The sequence below is a fragment of the Podarcis cretensis genome, assembly GCF_951804945.1.
Source record: "Podarcis cretensis genome assembly, chromosome: 2".
NCBI lineage: Eukaryota > Metazoa > Chordata > Lepidosauria > Squamata > Lacertidae > Podarcis > Podarcis cretensis.
Window position 1 is genome coordinate 77607153 of NC_137171.1, and position 16559 is coordinate 77623711.

At 41.2% G+C, this 16559-nt stretch overlaps 1 protein-coding gene and 1 long non-coding RNA gene across 3 annotated transcripts in view; both read right to left on the reverse strand.

Annotated features, from left to right (window-relative positions):
- LOC307211090 overlaps positions 1-16559 on the reverse strand; it is a 387208-nt gene that overhangs the window by 101385 nt on the left and 269264 nt on the right. The window lies entirely within an intron of this gene.
- CENPP (centromere protein P) overlaps positions 1-16559 on the reverse strand; it is a 163128-nt gene that overhangs the window by 95760 nt on the left and 50809 nt on the right. The gene's annotated exons all lie outside the window — the stretch shown is intronic.

Genomic DNA, 16559 nt, shown 5'->3' on the forward strand with positions numbered 1-16559 from the left:
AATAGGGACAAATGTACGGTTCTGCACTTAGGCAGGAAGAATAAGATGCACAAATATAGGATGGGGGACACCTGGCTTACTAGCAGTACATGTGAAGACGATCTAGGGGTCTTAGTGGACCACAACCTTAACATGAATCAACAGTGTGACACAGCAGCAAAAAAAGCTAATGCTATTCTAGGATGCATCAACAGAAGTATAAGGTCCAGATCAAGGGAAGCAATAGCACCACTCTATTCTGCCTTGGTCAGACCACGCCTAGAATACTGTGTCCAATTCTGGGTACCACAATTTAATAAGGATGTTGACAAGATGAAATGTGTGCAGAGGAGGGCAACCAAGATGATCAAGGGTCTGGAACAGGCATAGGCAAACTCGGCCCTGCAGACGTTTTGGGACTACAACTCCCATCATCCCTAGCTAACAGGACCAGTGGTCAGGGATGATGGGAGCTGTAGTCCCAAAACATCTGGAGGGCCGAGTTTGCCTATGCCTGGTCTGGAAACTAAGCCTTATAAGAAACACTTGAAGCAACAGGGCATGTTTGGTCTGGAAAAGAGGAAACTGAGAGGAGATATGATAGCCGTCTTCAAATATTTTAAGGGCTGTCACATGGAAGAGGGAGCATGCTTGTTTTCTCCTGCTCTGGATTTAGGAATCAAGGCAATGGCTTCGAGTTACAAGAAAGGAGATTTGCCAACTGCCAGACCTTTTGTCACTCCTGATTTCATGTGTGTTTTCCTTGTTTTTGTTTTATTTCCTTTTTACCTTGAACAATAGCTGGGTAGCCTAGAAGTAGTATAGGCTTCTACCTGTCCCATCATCTTGCTTTCCATTCCCCAGAATGCCTCTGAGCCCCACAAGGCTCAGGGAAATTCTTCATAGGGAATGAAGAAGAGAAAGAAAGAGGGTGGAATAGCCTGTCTCCAAAGCTCTTCAGAAACAAAAATGAAAAGGGAATCTGCCATAAATGTATGTTCTTCTCACTTGTTTTGGATTTATTGTTTTGCCCACATTTTTGTTTGGTTGTTTGGGAGTGAACTGTTTTACCTGCTTTTTGGAGGTTGTGTGTGTGTCGGCTATTCTTTGGCCAGTGTTGGCTGCTTTTGTTTTGCTTAGTTGGTTTGTATGTGTGCATGTTGACTGCTTTGTTTTCAGGAGTCATTCTTTGCCTGTTTTGAGGTGTGAGTCTGCTTGTGTTGCCTGTATTTTCTTTGTTTTTGCTATGTGTTTTGCTAGTTTCAGCATCATGAGTTTTCCCTCTTTGAAATAGGCATAGAGTCGTGCCTGTGACAGTTTCTTAGATTTCCAAATGTGTCCTAGCAATTCACTAAAAGTATTTCAAAATACTACAAATTTTTCTGTGATTGGTACTAATTATTATTAAATTTACCGTATTTTTCGCCCTATAGGACGCACTTTTTCCCCTCCAAAAATGACGGGGAAATGTGTGTGCGTCCTATGGGGCAAATGCAGGCTTTCGCTGAAGCCTGGAGAGCGAGAGGCGTAGGTGCGCACCGACGTCTCTCGCTCTCCAGGCTCCAGGAAGATATCCGCAAGCCTTACACGCCTGGGGGATCTCCCCCGGGCGCGCAAGGCTTGCAGGTGGCAGCCTGCAGCGCGGAGCACGGGGCGCCCTCCGGAGGACGCTCCGTGCTCCGCGCAGGTGTCCGCTAGCCTTGCGCACCTGGGGGATCTCCCCCCGGGCGTGCAAGGCTTGCGGGCGGCAGCCTGCAGCACGGAGCACGGGGCGCCCTCCGGAGGACGCCCTGTGCTCCGTGCAGGTGTCGGCAAGCCTTGCGCACCCGGGGGATCTCCCCCCGGGAGCGCAAGGCTTGCGGGCGGCAGCTGGCAGCGCGGAGCACGGGGCGCCCTTCGGAGGACAGAGAAACAGAGAGCTCCCCATGCTGCGGACAGTAGCCTGCCCCCCGACGCGCGGGGCGCCCTGAAGCAGAGCGCCCCTCGCGCCAGGCAGACATCGGCCAGCCCCACAAGCTCGGGGGACAGCGGGGAGGCGCAGCACCGCCATCCCACTGTTCCCCGACCTGGTTTTGGGGGGGAAATAAAGGAGAAAATTTTTTCCTTTATTTCCCCCCCAAAAAAGTAGGTGCATCCTATGGGACGGAGCGTCCTATGGGACGAAAAATACGGTATATACCATCCTTCATCCAAAGATCACAGGGAGGTTTACAACATAAAATAATGCCAGCAACACAATCAAATACATGAAAGTTTATCTAGGTTTACTTCCACTTTTTGCATTTTGTATTTACTGTTCAAAAACTGTGGGCTCCATTTGGATGGACCATGCAACTTAAAAGAGATACCAAACAGCTGCAACCAAGATGATCAAGGGTCTGAAAAATCAAGCCTTATGAGGAATGGTTGAAGAAGCTGGGTATGTTTAGTTTAGAAAAGGGGAAACTGAGAGGAGATATGATAGCCATTTTCAAATGTCTCAAGGGCTGTTACATGGAAGAGAGAACAAGCTTGTTTTCTCCTGTTCTGGAGAGTAGGATTCAAACCAATGGCTTCAAGTTACAAGAAAGGAGATTCTGATGAAACATCAGGAAAAAACTTTCTGACAGTAAGAGCTGTTTAGCAGTGGAACAGACTCCCATGAGAGGTGGTGGACTCTACTTCCTTTGTGGCTTTTAAGCAGAGATTGGATGGCTATCTGAGTCATGGATGCTTTAGCTGAGATGCCTGCATTGAGGGAATAGGACTAGATGAACCTTGGGGTCCCTTCCAACTCTGCTACTCCTGTGTGGACCCTATGTGCATGCCAACTGAAGACTACAGTTGATGCATCTGAAGATTTGGATTATAGTCCACAAAAGCTTGCACCATAGCTGGTTGGTCTTGAAGACATCTGTTGTTTGATTACAGATTAAGCCAAATTTCAATGATTATGTACAACATACTGCAGGATTCTAATTACCCTAACATAGCCTGGAGAACCAAAAATTTCCATGAAACAGTAGCTGATACGGATATCTCTCTGCGCTTATTTTTATATGGTAACTTTTAAGATGTTTTACAGTTAGCTGAATTCCTGTGTGCACAGAATTCCTACAGATCTTTATTTTGCAGGAAACTCAGGAATGTTGTAAGAATTTAATTAAACAATTACAATGTACATAAATTTGTTCTGATACCAAGCATCTGAGTAATGTTACAGCAAACACTTTCCTCAGTTGCTGTGCTCTTGTCCTTTGCTGAACTAGTGTCCTTACCAGTGAGTTAGAGTAGTTGCAGCATGCCAATATATTATGAAGTAAATGATAAGAATAAATCCAGCTTTTAAAATAATTCCCTCAGCCTACCCTTAATGCCATGATCACACTGCTTTGTGACTAGTTTCCTGCTTCTGATTTATATATGAAAACAAAATGTTATCATAGTACTTCCAGGATTGCCATATAGGCTTCCCACTAAACCACCAAGAGATAACTTGCACATGAGAATAGAGTGGTGGATGCAAAGGCAAGAAGAAGCTATATTGTGCTCCATGACAGGGAAGGCAAGCCATACAGGCAACTCTAGGCAGGAGTGCAAGAGAAGGGAATTTAAAATGGATTTTTCAGGTACACCAGAATGAGACAAAAAATTACAACTGGGTCTAAGTTGGCACATGCTGAATGTTATTGGAATGCAGAAGGAACAAAGAATGCTCAGGGTTTGGTGTTTGTTTGTTTTTTACAATAGCATAAAACCACAGTTTGCAACTATGACTACAAGTAGGTTTGAACATTGTGTTCAGTAACTACTGTTACTGAAACTGCTTGTGCAAAATTAATGACAACCATACTTATCTCCAAAACTGTAATGGAGGGAGAGTGCCTGCACAAGAATAGCCATGTGCGCATAGGTGGGGCACCCATCTCCTAACTGTGGTCATATTGGTAAGTAGTATGTCTGCACTAAACTTGGGAAACTATGACTTCTACTTAATATCACCCATACTTATTATAAACAATTCAGGACAGAATTTTGTATCATTAATGACTCTGCTAGTTATTCTAGACAAAACAATTACACATCAGCATAAAAGGTATAAGAGGAATATATCAATGTCATTATATACAATGTGGACCCAGAAAACAAATCTAATTTTTGTGGTATCTCATCACCAAAGAGGGACAATGATTTTTGCCCCTCCCTCTTCACTTCCACTTGTACTCTGTCATCTGGTCCAACTAAGGAAATATACACATGGAAACACATTTTCCAATATACTTTAAAAGAACTGGGGGGGGGGGGAGAGAAGAATTGTGCTCAGATAATACCTTAGGGTACAGGTTTTCCAATGCCAATAACTCCATGTCCCACACCCACAATCCCTTAAACTGGAATGGGGCAGTTTTCCTCCTTACAGTTTGTAAGGATATTTTAGTGTGGGTGAGGAACTAGGCTCAGAAGAGGCATGTCAGGGGGGCTTCCTCCAAGGCCAGTCACCTCCACAACTGTTTGAACTGCAGGATCACCCACTTCAAGGATGGGAAACCTTAGGCCTGGGGCTTAAAAGTAACCTCTCAGGACTCTCCCTTCAAGGCCCTGCTCTGAGTCCTACTCAAGTGCTTTCGGCTGGCTAGAATGTGTCCTTGAACTGTGATAATGCCTGTTTCTTTCGTAGATGGAGGATAGAGGTGTAGGTGGGTGGGTGGAAGACTCTAGTTTTTGCATGGCTGCAATGTAGCCTGCTGCACAAAGGTAAGCGTCCACATTCATTGCTCTGTTCACTTCTTGCTCTGGCCCTACCCGCTTTTTGTCTCTGACCCTGCCCAGAAATAGCCTTTATAGCATGCAGGAAGGTTGTCCATGAGGATGTGCAGTTCTCAAGTTGAAAAATGTTCTCCATCCCTAATTTAAGGGATCCTTTGATGTGAAGAGATTGAGTTTGGAGAATATGCACCTAAGGACCACTGAATCAAAAGAAACCAGTAACCAAGTGCTATTGCTCTTCTGCCTTGATGCAGCAAGTGCAGGCTTACACTTGCCTGCTTCTCTATTCTGTCAACCTAATAGCCAGAGTGTACATTTACTGTGGAATCCCCAACCTTTTTCTTTGTTTTAATGTCCCAGAATGTCTGCATGTGGGACAACCACTTACACATCACATCATATATGTTATTTTTTTCCATAATCTAGTAATATATTCAAGACGAAGGCTTTTATGTTCAATTTTTGTTGTTGTTTGTTTCTATTTTTGGTGAACACAGGATAGGAAGACATCCTTCAGAGATGTGAGGTGCACCTATTTGATCCACAAATGTTATAAAAAACCATCACAAAAATAAAGGCTACAGTACTCTTTTCTAGTTTAGTTCTTTAGTGTAACAGCACCACCTAACTGTAGAATAATAAGCAAAGGCACAATTCCTACACTTTTAGACCTAATTATGGACTTACAGTAAAGAAAACCATAAATAAACCAAACATCTATATGTATATAGATCTTAATTGGCAACTTCCTAACATTGCTGTGACTCAGTTAACAGAATGTCAACAGACTGTTTGGTTCATTTTTCTGAATCTATTCCTGCTGTCAGTTTTCAGAATAATGGAGAACTGATTGTTCCTGTTAAGTAAATAACTGTAATGCACCAAAAAATTAGAAGCAGTGCCATGTACTGCCTCAAAGCAGCCTTTCAGTCTGCCATTCACCTAGTTACTGGCACATCCATTTGCACAAATAGTACTTTGTATCCTGGTGCCTCAGATTGGCAGAGGCAGAAATACAAAACAGTAGGCAACCTTTTTTTTTTGGTGTGCAACCTTAACAGAGCTATTTCTCAATTCCAAAAAGCAAATGGTGAAGGTGATTGGTTTTTCTGTACACCATTAGTTTCTACAAGGTTCCTCCTTTAGTATAGTAGAACACAGGGAGTGGGGTCTGACAGTGGGTACAAGGCTTTTCTTCACAAATGTAGTAATGCATCTAATCAAACAGCGGCTCTGTATCTCTTATTTTAAAGAACTATGCAAATATTTCATATAATCATTTGCTTCTTTAATTACATTCACAACATTCTGAACATGAGAAAAATGTTCACCATATGAATCTGACAACTACAGATGTAATCTACAGAGGCACAGCAAGCTGTCTTATATCAAATCAGATCATTGTTCCACCTAGGTAAAAAAGGTCTGAGGGAGCCGGCATTTGTCCACAGACAGCTTTCTGGGTCATGTGGCCAGCATGACAAAACACCATGATGGAAGCCAGAGTGCATGGAAATGCTCCATCTACCTCATCATTGTCTACGCTGACTTGCAGCAGTTATCCAAGGTTTCAGAGTCTTTCCCATCCTTCCCTGGAGAGAACCTGGTTCTTTTGTCCCTTGTCCACAAGCCTCTTGCACCTGCAATAGACTGGTGTCCTCCTGACACCTCCAGCTCAAACAAACCTCAGATATACCTGTGGTTCATATATAATATCTCATTGGCTTAGCAATAACTTCTGATACTGTGGGAAACTTGCCCTGGATGAAGAACATGAACCAAGATTATGATTTCTATCAGAACCTTTAATACTTAAATTGGTACAGTACATAAGCAAAGTAAAGTTCAAATGTACAACACATGGCTAGGCCACAGCTGTCAACGTTTCCCTTTTTTAAAGGGAAATTCCCTTATTCCTAATAGGATTCCTTGCAAGAAAAGGGAAAAGTTGACAGCTATGGGCTAGGCAAGCTAAGATGCAGAACCAGCAAGCGACATGCCCCCTGATATCCCATTATATGGAAATGGGGTGGTACAACTTAGGGAGCAAGTGGGCCTGTTTCTTAGGCAAGCAAATGGACACTGCTTCCGGAAGGTTGGGCCTGACCTATCTACTTATGTCTGAGCTGGCGTCTCCGTGACCTAGGTGATGGAGGAGGCATCAGCAATTTCTCCAGATCAGATCAGATGGGTGATTCCTCTTTAGGGACTGAACCAGAGATGGACTCGGGTAGCTCTGGAGATAAGTTGATCTCATAAACAGAGTGTCCAAGTCAGACCCTGTTGACTCCAGAGACAGAATAGAGCCCACACGTCTGAGTAATGGGCAGGGAAACAGGCAAGGAAATAGGATGGAGAGGAATCCCCCCACTAGGACCTTCCCTTGTATTCTCTTCAACCTTTCCCCCCAAAACTGTGGCAAAAAGTCAGTCCAATCCCACTGGAATCCAGGAGGGGAGCCCATAAGGCTGTTTCAGGCAATCCATGCCCACATCTCCTACACCTATGCTATACATGTCAGGTTGGGTTTGGCAGAAAGAGGCTTTGCAAACACTGCCAATTAGCAGTGCCTACAAAGCCCCTTGTGCAACACTTTCCAAGCACCAACAACCAGCTGATTGTCAGGTGCTTAGAAGTGTTGAACACAGAACTTGCAAAGTACCTTGCACACTACTTTCCGAAACCTCAACAACCAACTGACTGTTGGGTGTTTGTGAAGCACTGCACACAGGGTTGAGCAAGCCCTTTAAATTATCTCTTCCCAACTTTACAGGTCAACTCTGACTGGTGTCAATTACCTGGTATCATTGATGATTGACAGGTGCTGCCCACCCATCAAAGTTGGCCCACAAAGGGGGGGGGGGCGAGCAAAGGGATAAAGATCTGGCCTGCTGAGCCACAAAGCTTTACAATCCAAGTCTACATTGAGCAACGGCAACTCTCCGGTGTTTCATACAAATTTTTTCAAGCCCAGCAATTAAATTTGGGCAGTTCTCCATACAAAGTATGGGTTCTATCACTGAGTTTGGCCCTATCCCTATAGCACTATGGAGGTGCTATGTCAACATAGTTTATCAGGTCCATTCTAAAATCCAGAGATGCTCAAACGTATGTCTAAAGAGTAATGAAAAACATGTAGTGATTAATCTTTCAGGAATATAACAATGGTAAAGTACTTATGGCTACTCAACTTTTATTGGTATCATTCCTGACAATCTATACTTTTGCTCCCAAGTACCATGAAATATATTACTGTAAGATGTTTGTATTGTCATATAAAATGCATTCAGAATTTGTTTAAGTCAAAAACTGATCCTTAATACTTATGCACTAATCAGTATAAATGTTTAATTAATATGCTTTTATCTCTGAATTATTTTAATGTATTTAATATCTTTTATTACTTTTTCACATTTAATAAACGTAAGTTAAAATACAATTTAACTAGTCCCTCAGGTATGAATTATGATGTATTTTTATCTTCTTTTACTCTTCTGCTTACTGCAAAAATAGAAAACTCAGTCAGACCATAGGATGGCAGTCTAATCCCACTATATCAAGGACTTATAAAAAAGGGGGGGAATGGAATGCAAATAAACAAGTTTCTGAAAAATGAAGGATACTTTTACAAAGCAGTTTGATATACAGTGGTACCTCGGGTTACATACGCTTCAGGTTACATATGCTTCAAGTTACAGACTCCGCTAACCCAGAAATAGTGCTTCAGGTTAAGAACTTTGCTTCAGGATGAGAACAGAAATCGTGCTCCGGCGGCGCGGCAGCAGCAGGAGGCCCCATTAGCTAAAGTGGTGCTTCAAGTTAAGAACAGTTTCAGGTTAAGAATGGACCTCTGGAACGAATTAAGTACATAACTAGAGGTACCACTGTATTAGAATAAACTTTCACACTATAGAGAGGATCCTGGTCCACATGAAGTAGCTCTCCTTCTGTGTATCCTACAGCTTCATTTTAAATGAATAATACATTATATTATTCTATATAGCATTAGCTAAAGATTGATTAAGTAATTTCTACAGAAATGTGCTTTATCCATAGTTAATCCAGTACCTAAACACATTTACTAGGGAGTAAATCCCACTGGAGACAGCGGGGTTTGCTTCGAATGAGCCTCAGAAATAACCGGAAGACAGTGCATTTCTAGAAGGACTCATGCAACACACTCCCATCAGTTCATACCTGCCAATAAACAAGCAAGCTCATCCTGAACCAACTGACCTGGCCCCCACACATGGGCACATTGTGAAGACCCTGGCTCAATTATTCCTGACAACTTTATTCCAAAAATCAATAATGGCTTAAATGTACATCAGGTACACATTACACAGTTCAGGCATTCAAAGCAGAGCTCTAAGAAACATAGATAGGCACAAGCTAAGACATTATCTCAACACCTGACACATACCGTCTTTTTCACTCTATAACATGCACTTTCCCCCTCCTAAATAGTAAGGGGTGTGTCTTATGGAGCAAATGCAGGCGGGAAGCTCTGCTCAGCGCTCCCTTTAAAGAGCCGCGTGGAGCGTGTGCGCAGCTCTTCGGGGCTTTTCCCCAAGGAGGGAGAAGGGCTGCCTCTTGGGGGAGCCTTAGCAGCCCACAGCCTCTCCCGGGCAGGGGATGAAGGCTCCCCTTGCCCGGGAGAGGCTGCCGTGGCTATCCCATAAGCCAGGACAGCCAGTGGGATCGTGGCGCTGAGATCCCACTGGCTGTACTGGCTTCTTGTTTAGCCACATGCAGATTAGATGATTAGGAAAGACAATGATTAGGGTTTGTGCTCTTCCCCACAAAATAAAACCCAAATGAAGATACAGAAAGAGAAGCTGTCCTCTGAATCACAACGCATTTGTTGTAAGATGGAAAAAAAAAATGCCAACATTATTTCTTCAATGTAGAGAAGGCCAGGGAATATCTCCACTAGTCTGCTGCAGTTATTTCCAGCATCATCAAGGACTTATATTTTTCTTTTTGGCTATCTTCTCTTGGTTTAGTGATAAATCTACCTATTCCTAATGTAAAATAATTTTAGAGTGAAATGCCATATTACGTTTATTGTAAACTAGGTTTATTGGCAGGATTTCTACCACCCACAAAGAATCAACCTATGGAACAATTACATATTATGCCAAGAGAAATTCTGCAAGTAATTTTTATTGAGAACTTATGAATGCACTGTAAATTGTATGTTGTTGTTGTTGTTTAGTCGTTTAGTCGTGTCCGACTCTTCGTGACCCCATGGACCAGAGCACGCCAGGCACTCCTGTCTTCCACTGCCTCCCGCAGTTTGGTCAGACTCATGTTTGTAGCTTTGAGAACACCATCCAACCATCTCATCCTCTGTTGTCCCCTTCTCCTTGTGCCCTCAATCTTTCCCAACATCAGGGTCTTTTCCAGGGAGTCTTCTCTTCTCATGAGGTGGCCAAAGTATTGGAGCCTCAGCTTCATGATCTGTCCTTCCAGTGAGCACTCAGGGCTGATTTCCTTCAGAATGGATAGGTTTGATCTTCTTGCAGTCCATGGGACTCTCAAGAGTCTCCTCCAACACCATAATTCAAAAGCATCAATTCTTCGGCGATCAGCCTTCTTTATGGTCCAGCTCTCACTTCCATACATCACTACTGGGAAAACCATGGCTTTAACTATACAGATCTTTGTAAATTGTATACAAAATGATAAAACTTCTAATATAGGTCAAAATGAAAAGCACAGCTCATCCTCCCACAATAAGAATGGAGAAAATGTGTCAAGGACCTTCTTATTCTTCGAAGAGGAGTAAAACAAACCATACCCAGAACCAGCAATTTCTTTGAGGTTTTCAGTATGGGTAGAGATCAGGAAGGATCTGGCCAACATGAGAAGTATGAAAAAGATACACATCTAACATTTCTACCATTGTAAACCAAAAATCACATGCTAGTACACAAAGGATGCTGCTGCATACCACTGAAGGATACTGCTGAAATGTACTTAGAACACAAGCCTAACTTGAACAACAACATCAATTGTTGGTTTATATTTTTTCACAAGTAAATTATCTATTTATTGGAGAAGATCAGCAGCAGCACAGTATATAGCATGCCAGATTTTTAGGGACATTATCATGTTACAGTGGTTCCACTTCTACTACATTTCATGAAGGTGGTGCTGGAATATTACAGCTTTCCCCCTACTATTCAATGTCTACAGAAAAGCAGAGAAAAGTAATCTGGGGTGTGGCTGAGATGCGTCAAACTTAAATCTAGAGAAGACGAAGGTACTGTTCATGGGTGATTCAACTGCTCAATAAATGGTTCTCAAATTAAATAGTTTTGAATGGGCTTACACTTCCCTGAAAGAGCAGGTTTGTAGTTTGGTGGTTCTCTTAGCTTTTAGCTTTTTCACTTGCAGCACAGGTAGCCATGGTGACAGAGAGTGCCTTGTATCAGGTTTGGTGGATAAATAAACGTGTTGCAAAGTTATCAGTGCTCTAGTAACCTCCCAGGTGGATTACTACAATGAGTAATCTGTGGGCTGCCTTTGAAAATGCTCTGGAAAAGAAATTTCAATTAACCCCCACCCCCCGAAAGACAAGATTATTAATAGGAACAGGTACATATCAGCACATGATGTTAGTGCTTGGTTATCTGCACTGGTTTCCAATCTATTTCTAGGCCCAATTCAAATGCTGTTGTTAACCATTAAAACCCTAAATGGCTTGGAGACAGAATACCAGAAGAATTGGCTCCTTTCATATATACCTCCCCGGACCTTAAAAATCTTCACTACAGGCCATTCTCATAGTTCCTCTTCCTAATGAGTTGAGGCAGTTAGGAAAGAACATTTTCAGTAGTTGCTCTCATATCAAATGTTAATTTTACTGCTGGTTTTCATTGTTTTCATTGTTTTATTGCTCTCATGTTGCATATGATGGTTTCATACTGACTTTTGTGCTTCTATAGTTTTTCTGTATTGTTTTTAGTTGTGATTGTATCAGTATCATTTTAAATTTGTGAATTGTCCAGAGAACATGTTTAATTGGGAAGTAAAGGTAAAGGGTAAAGGGATCCCTGACCATTAGGTCCAGTCATGGCCAACTGGGGTTGCAGCGCTCACCTCACTTTATGGCCGAGGGAGCTGGCGTACAGCTTCCGGGTCATGTGGCCAGCATGACTAAGCTGCTTTTGGCGAACCAGAGCAGCACACGGAAACGCCGTTTACCTTCCTGCTGGAGCTTTTGAACTAAGTTGGCAGGAGCAGGGACTGAACAACGGGAGCTCACCCCATCGTGGAGATTCGAACCGCCAACCTTCTGATCACCAAGTCCTAGGCTCTGTGGTTTAACCCACAATGCCACACACATCCCTCAATTGGACTGTAGATAAAAGCAATAAAGAATACAATACCATGCAGTGTCCTATTGAACACAATGGGATTTACTTTTGAGTAGAAATTTATAAGATTGCATGGTAAATCTGTAAGAAATGTAAAAAATATGAGAAATTGTTCTTTGATTTCCTCCTGCTTTTCTAATTAATGCAAACATTGATAGCTGCTGTTCAGTTTTTAAACAATTTGTTGAGTATTATTTTCCTAGCTAATAAAAGTCACCAGAAAAATGCAAGTGCAAAAGAAGCATATAATTCAATAAGAGTTTTTAATCTCTTCTCTTTTAAAACTATTATTGTATACACTCTTAAGAAATATGGTTACTCAGTGGAAAGAGACTGAGAATACTTTTTGTGTTCAGTAAAACTTAAGAATCTGCTTTCTATTTGTTTCTGGGAAGACTCGAGGTTTCAGAACAAAGCTGCTAACAAGAAACATATGGGAAAGTTTTGCAGTAAGTGAACAACTGGCTTCAGCTCCAAATGCCACGTATCACATTCCAGTGTCTCAGACAATCTGGGAAGAAGCTTGTAACAGTTACCTTACTTGTTCAATCACACAACAGTGCACATAAAATGTCAATTTTAAAAGATTATTATGTAGAACCACTAAAAAATCAACAAACTTCTAAACTGACAAAGCTGGAAACACTACTCAGATATTCAATTTGAAGTAAGTAGTTGGCCAGCATAAATCTGGAAAAATATTCAATAAAAATTAGCTGAGCTACATGTGCTGCCAGGAGCCAGACTTGCTGCAGTTTGTTTACAAAATATGAATGTATCAGTACAAATGTGACTTAAGAGTTTTTAACTATATAGTTTCTGGGAAATAAGGATAGGCTATCATTCCCTGCTTTTTACTTGACACCAAGTTAATACAATATACCGTATTCTTAGGAAGCATTCTAGGCGAAATGTTCTTATTTTATTCCACAATCAGGCTCCAATGAAACATGGTAATACCTTCTTTGTAGTTTCTGAAACTGAGCACATCAAGTGAGTGTGGGAAATGTCTCTTTCAAAACTCAAGCTAACTAAGGGAAGTGTATACACTCATAAAGCATAGCTTCTCAGTTTAATTCTGCTGAACTGCATTATTTCTAGTTTTTAAACATTTAGTGTGATGGACACACATTTCCAATAGTAATATCTATTTCAAGCAATTATATCCCCGCCCACTAAATCCTTGTTAACTAGAAGGATTAATAATTTATTTTTTTCTCATTTAAATGTGTGCATACCAGCAAAACATAGGTCTTGTTCACAACTGTTTACTCTTGCTGCTAATTGTGTTCAATAACCATCACACTCCAACAGAGTACCCTTAAAATCTTTTTAAAAATAATTTTTATATATACAATAAGACATATAGCAGTCTGGTTCATACATGCTTTCATCAAATTCCTTTTATAACATCATTGTCCAAGTGACATGCTATCTGTGTCTCTGAAAAGTACAGTCAAGATGACAGCCACTGATCCTATTCAGGAGCCATGTATGTGTTTCATAAAAAGGTCAATCTCCACGTACTGATCAGCATGAAGGCAGATGTTACCATCATGCATCCACTAAGAATGCATAGCCTTGGAAGATTATATCTTGAATCATTTCTACCCAGCTTCCTGATTCAGATTCTGAAATAGCTTTTGTCACCCTGATTGATGACTTCTATATGCTAATTTTTCTTGCTCTCTTAGCAGCTTTAGATAACATAATCTATAGTATCTTTCTAGAATGACTTTATGGGAGTTAAAGGCATGACACTACAGAGTTCTTGCAGCACCCTACAGTTCCTACCCATTGGACTAGTTCCAGAAAATAACAGTGGAGGACCTCTCCTCAGTTCCTTGGAAGTTGTGCCATGGGGCCCTGCAGGGATCCATTTTGTTCCCTATGGTATTTAACCTCTATATGAAACCTTTCAGGAAGTTTTGGAGTGAGGCTTCCCCAGTATGTTGGCCACCCCCAGCGCTCTCTTCCTTTTCTATTGAAATCAGGTGCAGCTGTACAGGTACTTAATTGATACCTAGAAGCAGTGGACTGAATGAGAGCCAATAAACCGACACTGAATTCCAACACAAAAAAGTGTTGTAGATTTGCAGTTATTGGGAGCAGGCTATTCTGGATGCATTCCACACCAAGGAGTAGATGTGTAGACTGAGGGTATTTCTTCATTCTAACTTGTCAGTGAATGCCCAGGTGGCTACAGTGGCATGGAATGCCTATTTCAGCTGCAGATCAAAGGCAGTCACTCCTGGACAGGTATAGCCTGGCCACAGAAATCCATATCCTTGTAATTTCCCAGCTAGACTATTGTAATGAATTTTATGAGGGTTGTCCTTGAAGATGGTTCATAGAGTGGAACAAGTACAAAATGTAGCTGCAAAGGTGTTATATGATCTCATACAGCCATCTTGGACAACACAGGTCCTGAAATACTTGCACTGGCTGCTTTTCATCACAGAGCTCAATTGAAGGTGCTGCCTTTGATGTGAAAAGCCCTAAGCAGCTTAGGACCTTGCCACCTAATAAATTGTAATGAATTATTTGCTTCATAATCTTATATTTGATGAATTTTATAGTTATGACCCATTTTGTAATGATGGGCAGGATAGAAATGTTAAATAAACAAATAATTCTTTTAAATATAAACATGATTGATGACACCAACATTTCCCACAGAGAGATATTTATGTAGGGCATGCACTGTTTGATCACAAGAAGAGGTTTACTACTACAAAATATTGATATTTTTATTGTTTTGATGTAGAAGTTTATAAATGACTGAATGAATAAATGAATAAATAAATAAATAATGGCTACTTTGTGACAAATTGATATCACTAGCTTGTCATTTGTTGCTTTGAAGACTTTCCCCAACTCCTACTAAAATGGCATATCACAGATTTGCTAATTTCAAACTTTTGCTCTTACTTTTTTATTTCAGCATTTGAACTAATAAGATCAGATAGAGATATCTGAAACATGATGTTCTTATGTTAACTACAAGTGTTTTGTTTACTATGTGAATTGCCTTTCCATTAATGGAAGTCTTCCTTCTGTTGACAGAAGAGACTCTGGATACAATGGAGGTGCCTGCTGCCAGAAGAGGAGAAGCAGTTTTCATTGGCAGCCCCCAGAGCCATCTCCTATGATGGATGCTTCAGGGAGTGCTCCAGCCATCTGAAGCAGATTCTTTTTTAGGACACACATGGCTGCTGGGGTAGGGGAGGGTCACATACTGCCTTTCCACCAATAGGAACACCCTGTTAGTGGAAATCTGCTCACAGAGTGTTAGGATCCAATCCTATATTTCTGTCTTAAAGCATACTACTGAATTTCCAAAAATAATTCAGGCAACATAGTAAAACTTGTATTGATAAAAATGTAAGGAGAACCCTGCTGGAACAGGGCACAGGTCTACCTAGTACAGCACAAGATATGGAAATTGTGAAAGTGATTTTTAAAATGAAATGTTATGAGTGCATCATCCCACCCATCTGCCGGGCAGAAAATATGTCGCTCCAACACATTTTAATACTTCTGTCTTAAAATTCAAAAATTCAACTACTGCAGATCTTAATCTACTGTTAAATATCTGTGGCACATAAATGCAAGCCAGGAACCATCTTACATTATTTGATTGTGAATGAAATGGCTGACCTGGTATTTGCTGGCTATATGAAGCTAGGAGAGCAGAGTTGGTCCAGCCCCAGACAGTGTCACTGAAAACTCAGTACAGGCTTGAGTGGCAAATATCAGTCACGGGGCAATCCCAGCAGACAATTCAATTGTTTTATTGATGCATTTTAAAAATTGCTGTTTTATAATTCAAGTAGGTTATCAAACCAACTTAAACCACACATTATTCACTAAGTGACCTTGAGCTAGTCACCATCTCTTAGCCTAACCTACCTCACAAGGTTGCTGTGAGGGTGAAATGAGAAGAACCATGTGTTTTAGGTCTTCAAATAGGCTCTGTGTTTTGTTTGGCCATATAGAACATGGGGTTTTCACCATCTGCACTCTTTAGTGATGTCCTGATGGCAAAGTAGATATGGATGTCTAGGAACTACCATGTCTATTCCTGAGGTTAGCCTTGTATTTCATAATTCATTTATACTATCCACAGGATAACCATTAACATGAATAATCCTTATTTTATATAGCTCAAACTATATGCACAACTTTTTAAAATGTATGGCTGTGTTCCTGTCTCAAGAGATTTGCAATCCATACATAAAACAGAGAAGATTACATAGAAAGGGGAGGGAAATGGATGCAGGAATAGAGACACCAAGAATATGAAACTATTTCAGTTATACATACTTTTGTACAGGAGGGTATGGAATTTAGGGCTTGCTGTGAAAACATTTTCATAATAGAATTTCCCCTGTAGAACTGTGCAAGCCAGTTGGATCCATTAGGCTCCAGGTATGAACCAGCCTAATT